The sequence below is a fragment of the Oncorhynchus gorbuscha genome, linkage group LG19 (assembly GCF_021184085.1).
Source record: "Oncorhynchus gorbuscha isolate QuinsamMale2020 ecotype Even-year linkage group LG19, OgorEven_v1.0, whole genome shotgun sequence".
Lineage (NCBI taxonomy): Eukaryota > Metazoa > Chordata > Actinopteri > Salmoniformes > Salmonidae > Oncorhynchus > Oncorhynchus gorbuscha.
Genome location: NC_060191.1, coordinates 73,663,782 through 73,670,321, shown reverse-complemented (window position 1 = coordinate 73,670,321; position 6,540 = coordinate 73,663,782). Strand labels below are relative to the sequence as shown.

At 48.7% G+C, this 6,540-nt stretch overlaps 1 pseudogene; it reads right to left on the bottom strand.

Moving 5' to 3' along the window:
• Positions 1–3,757: 3,757 nt before the first annotated feature.
• LOC124004971 lies at positions 3,758–4,742 on the bottom strand (annotated as a pseudogene).
• Between the last annotated feature and the right edge of the window lie 1,798 nt (positions 4,743–6,540).

Genomic DNA, 6,540 nt, shown 5'->3' with positions numbered 1-6,540 from the left:
AAGACCAGCGGGTTAACTGCCTTGTTCAGGGGAACAGACAAGACAATATATGACAAAACATGACCATATGTTCATTTGGGAATCAGTGGGATTAATTTTTTTTAATACCTTTATTTAACTAGGCAAGGTTAAAAACAAATTCTTATTCACAATTGTTCAGGAACAGTGGGTTAACCACCTGTTCAGGGAAACAATGGGTTAACCACCTTGTTCAGGGGAACAGTGGGTTAAACTGCCTTATTCAGGGGAACAGTGGGTTAAACTACCTTATTCAGGGGAACAGTGGGTTAAACTGCCTTATTCAGGGGAACAGTGGGTTAAACTGCCTTATTCAGGGGAACAGTGGGCTAATCACCTTGTTCAGGGGAACAGTGGGCTAATCACCTTGTTCAGGGGAACAGTGGGTTAACCACCTTGTTCAGGGGAACAGTGGGCTAATCACCTTGTTCAGGGGAACAGTGGGTTAACCACCTTGTTCAGGGGAACAGTGGGTTAACCACCTTGTTCAGGGGAACAGTGGGCTAATCACCTTGTTCAGGGGAACAGTGGGCTAATCACCTTGTTCAGGGGAACAGTGGGCTAATCACCTTGTTCAGGGGAACAGTGGGCTAAGCACCTTGTTCAGGGGAACAGTGGGCTAACCACCTTGTTCAGGGGAACAGTGGGCTAACCACCTTGTTTTCGTTGGAACAGTGGGCTAAGCACCTTGTTCAGGGGAACAGTGGGCTAATCACCTTGTTCAGGGGAACAGTGGGCTAATCACCTTGTTCAGGGGAACAGTGGGCTAATCACCTTGTTCAGGGGAACAGTGGGCTAACCACCTTGTTCAGGGGAACAGTGGGCTAAGCACCTTGTTCAGGGGAACAGTGGGCTAATCACCTTGTTCAGGGGAACAGTGGGCTAACCACCTTGTTCACGGGAACAGTGGGTTAATCACCTTGTTCAGGGGAACAGTGGGCTAATCACCTTGTTCAGGGGAACAGTGGGCTAACCACCTTGTTTTCGTTGGAACAGTGGGCTAACCACCTTGTTCAGGGGCAGAACTATTTTTTTTACCTGGTCAGCTCAGGGATTCGATCCAGCAACCTTTCGGTTACTGGCCAAACGCTCTAACCACTAGATAACCTGCCGTGTTGGTGACAAGAACACTGTGTCTTAACATGCTTGTGAAGGCGAATGACACCGGGGAACCCAAGACTCAAACAGGGATGAAAAAACAGAAAACTTGAAGGTGCATAACTATTCACCCCCCAAAGTCAATACTTTGTAGAGCCACCTTTAAGTCATTCCACTGATTCTCAATTGGATTGAGGTCTAGGCTTTGACTAGGCCATTCATGTTATGCGGAGCGACACAGGGGAACCCAAGAGCAGACTCAGATGAGGAAACAGGGATGAATGAACCAAAATATGTATTGTTACACAGGGAGATATGGAGTGCAGATCCGGGGAAGCTTGGATGAGTTGCAGAAGAAAACCAGATGTGGAGATTGAGGTTGGAGTTGGCTGAGTAGAACAGGGTAAACAGGTCCTCATGGGAATCCAAGGTAGTGGTGGTGAGATGTGGAGACTGAGGTTGGAGTTGACTGAGTAGAACAGGGTAAACAGGTCCTGAGGGGAATCCAAGGTAGTGGTGGTGAGATTGCTAACAGTGAGGTTTGGAAACAGCGCCCCTTGTGCTCAGTGCCGGTATTACTGAATATCACTGTACGGCACAAGGTCGGTATAAAGGTACGACAATCCGGACACCGCCCAAGCCCAGACAGCAGTCTGTTTCTGCCTGAGAATCATTTGCCTCTCAGTGCAACCAGCAGACAGGTCAGAGGTCAACTGGTTAGACTGTCTCTGTCATCACAGCCCAGTCCTAATTATGTTTGACTCAACTCCTGGCTCACACGCACACACCTCACTTATCTTCTTGGCACACACACACACACACACACACACACACACACACACACACACACACACACACACACACACACACACACACACACACACACACACACACACACACACACACACACACACACACACACACACACACACACACACACATCCCCCATATGAACTACGTTCCCAATGTGGAGGAATATACTCCTTTGGAGAAGACCAGTGTAAAGTACCTGCTCCGGTCATAGGGTGAAGTACTGAGAGAATTACTGCCAACTGTGAGACGTCTCAACGACACTATTATGGATCTAAAAACAAGAAATGTTCCTTTACTGAGGTGGTGTTTGATGAATTTACAGCGTTGTGTTACTGTGTTGTGCAAATGGTTGGAGTAATTATGTTACTATGCATGGAACTGGTTTAAACTGTTTGGCTCAGGTATCTAAGACACACACACACACACACACACACACACACACACACACACACACACACACACACACACACACACACACACACACACACACACACACACACACACACATACCCCCCATTGTCTCAGACACACACTGACATGAAGGAATTCTAGGACACCCAAAGGTAATTAGAGCTGCTAACTGTAAATTAACAATGGTGAGATCAGAAAATAATTTTAAAATATTTTATTTTAATGATGTATCAGGAGACAAGGATGTTTTTTTTCTATTAAAAATGTTGTGTTTGTTTGTGTGGTTCAGTTGTGCTGTCATTGTAGTTGGGGAGACAGAGTGTGTTCATTTTATTAAAAATAAATAAATAAAACTGGTCACAACTGACCCTCACCCACCGCAAGTCAAATTTATTGAAATAGAAAGTCATACTTTCAATATATTACTCTACTTGCGCAAACTTGTTCAAAAAGGTTAGAGTTATTATACATGAAAGACTGATTCCTGATAAACTCCCTGATAACCTCAGATTGCTGCTGGTAACTACAAAGTCTGATTGGACTCAACATGTCTGGTAACTACAAAGTCTGATTGGACTCAACATGTCTGGTAACTACAAAGTCTGATTGGACTCAACATGTCTGGTAACTACAAAGTCTGATTGGACGCAACATGTCTGGTAACTACAAAGTCTGATTGGACGCAACATGTCTGGTAACTACAAAGTCTGATTGGACTCAACATGTCTGGTAACTACAAAGTCTGATTGGACGCAACATGTCTGGTAACTACAAAGTCTGATTGGACGCAACATGTCTGGTAACTACAAAGTCTGATTGGACGCAACATGTCTGGTAACTACAAAGTCTGATTGCAACATGTTGGTAACTACAAAGTCTGATTGGACTCAACATGTCTGGTAACTACAAAGTCTGATTGGACGCAACATGTCTGGTAACTACAAAGTCTGATTGGACGCAACATGTCTGGTAACTACAAAGTCTGATTGGACTCAACATGTCCGCCCAGTATTTTATTTAGAAATCCTAAATCACACAAACAATCACAGTTTTTTAATTTTTTAAAAATGAAATGGAGAGTGAGGTATTCAGATTCACGGTTATATTATTAATATAATATAATATAAAGCGCATCCACTGTTCCATTGTAGTCTTTAAAATCAAATTTAAAAAGTTATATCACAAGGACAGACTACGTAAACAGCATCTGACCAAATTACGTGACATTTGTGTTGATTCTTACAGTCAATAGCTATTAGCCAGGCATCCTGGGTAATCCAGGGATGAATGATTGTGACCTCTCTGGATCGGATCCTCTATGTGTGCATGTGTGGATTGAAGTAGGCTCACTGTGGAGATCAATAGGCTACAGTATCCTATTCACATTGTCCTCGTGGGAGCAGTCTAAAGGACTGGTCTATTCGATCTGCAGCTCGTGGCTGTCTGAGAGTCCACAGCTGGCCTTGTGTTCATTGAAGAGCTTGGCCAGGGATTCCATATAGAGGCCATGATAGTGGTCCACCTCCTCCTGAGTGGGAAAAGGCCTCTTTGGTACTGGGATAGGACTACCCACGACAGTGGTGACCCGACAGTGGTAAGGCATCCAGAACCAGCGTTCACCTACAAACAGACATGGGGAAAAGCTCATGATCTTCTTAAAGAGTTGCTGTAACCTCCAGCCCACAATCCCCTCTGTCAAGATCACCTGGTAGAACATATTGTTCTCCCCATACGAGTAGATGGGCACCAGGTCAGCCCCGAACTCCAGGGCCACCCGGACGAAGCCTTTCCTCCGTTTCATAACCACAGTGTTGACCCCAGGCAGGCTCAACAGTGACTCGGCAGCGCCCCCTATCACAATCACCACCGCATTGCCTCGTCCACTATGAGACAGAAGGTGCTTGAGACTGGGCTTGCTGACTGGGCAACAACCTGTGGCCATGGCATATTCCCTGTAGAGGGGGATCTTGAAGAGGCCCCCAGGATGCACCCCAGGAAAGAGGTCCATAAAGCCACAGGCCTCAGTGCTAAAAGAGGCAAAGGCTCCGATACTGAACACCCCATGAGGATGACACCCTAAAATGTAGTTCTTGTTTGGGTTCAACTCCGCTGTTTTCACTAACTTCATTGGGAAGTAGTCCCTCGTGTACTTCCACACTTTCCAGTTTCTCACAAATGCACTTCTCCTCCCTCCTCTTTTCAGGTGTGTGCCAGTCCGTCACCTGCCAGATGAGGTAGAGAACAGGCAGCGGCCACAGACAGGTCAACAGAAGGTGCATCATCAATCCAATACAAGCCGGACCTGACAGGACAAAGCTCCATAAACATTTCAGAACACTGATATTCTCCAGGAACTTCTTCTGTTGACTCTTTTCCTGCTTCATCCCTGCAACCTTTTCAGTACCCCCCCCCCAAAAAAAAAAAAACCAAGAACAACTGTCTGGAGAACACTAGTACCCTGCATGGACGTACTTTGATCACGGATCAACTGAGGCTGTAGAGATAACGATTTTCTTCTGCTCATCCAGACACTTTGACACACTGGAGAGACAGCCCGGTCTCATAACCTGCTCCACAGAACCTGGAGAGACAGCCCGGTCTCAGACGGCTCCACAGAACCTGGAGAGACAGCCCGGTCTCATAACCTGCTCCACAGAACCTGGAGAGACAGCCCGGTCTCAGACGGCTCCACAGAACCTGGAGAGACAGCCCGGTCTCATAACCTGCTCCACAGAACCTGGAGAGACAGCCCGGTCTCAGACGGCTCCACAGAACCTGGAGAGACAGCCCGGTCTCATAACCTGCTCCACAGAACCTGGAGAGACAACCCGGTCTCAGACGGCTCCACAGAACATGGAGAGACAGCCCGGTCTCAGACGGCTCCACAGAACATGGAGAGACAGCCCGGTCTCAGACGGCTCCACAGAACCTGGAGAGACAGCCCGGTCTCATAACCTGCTCCACAGAACCTGGAGAGACAGCCCTCCTCAGAACTGCTCCACAGAACATGGAGAGACAGCCCGGTCTCATAGACTGCTCCACAGAACCTGGAGAGACAGCCCGGTCTCATAACCTGCTCCACAGAACCTGGAGAGACAGCCCGGTCTCATAGACTGCTCCACAGAACCTGGAGAGACAGCCCGGTCTCATAGACTGCTCCACAGAACCTGGAGAGACAGCCCGGTCTCATAACCTGCTCCACAGAACATGGAGAGACAGCCCGGTCTCATAGACTGCTCCACAGAACCTGGAGAGACAGCCCGGTCTCATAACCTGCTCCACAGAACCTGGAGAGACAGCCCGGTCTCATAACCTGCTCCACAGAACCTGGAGAGACAGCCCGGTCTCATAACCTGCTCCACAGAACCTGGAGAGACAGCCCGGTCTCATAGACTGCTCCACAGAACCTGGAGAGACAGCCCGGTCTCATAACCTGCTCCACAGAACCTGGAGAGACAGCCCGGTCTCATAGACTGCTCCACAGAACCTGGAGAGACAGCCCGGTCTCATAACCTGCTCCACAGAACCTGGAGAGACAGCCCGGTCTCATAGACTGCTCCACAGAACCTGGAGAGACAGCCCGGTCTCATAGACTGCTCCACAGAACCTGGAGAGACAGCCCGGTCTCATAGACTGCTCCACAGAACCTGGAGAGACAGCCCGGTCTCATAGACTGCTCCACAGAACCTGGAGAGACAGCCCGGTCTCATAGACTGCTCCACAGAACCTGGAGAGACAGCCCGGTCTCATAGACTGCTCCACAGAACCTGGAGAGACAGCCCGGTCTCATAGACTGCTCCACAGAACCTGGAGAGACAGCCCGGTTCTCATAGACTGCTCCACAGAACCTGGAGAGACAGCCCGGTCTCATAGACTGCTCCACAGAACCTGGAGAGACAGCCCGGTCTCATAGACTGCTCCACAGAACCTGGAGAGACAGCCCGGTCTCATAGACTGCTCCACAGAACCTGGAGAGACAGCCCGGTCTGGAGAGACATAGACTGCTCCACAGAACCTGGAGAGACAGCCCGGTCATAACCTGCTCATAGACTGCTCCACAGAACCTGGAGAGACAGCCCGGTCTCATAACCTGCTCCACAGAACCTGGAGAGACAGCCCGGTCTCATAACCTGCTCCACAGAACCTGGAGAGACAGCCCGGTCTCATAACCTGCTCCACAGAACCTGGAGAGACAGCCCG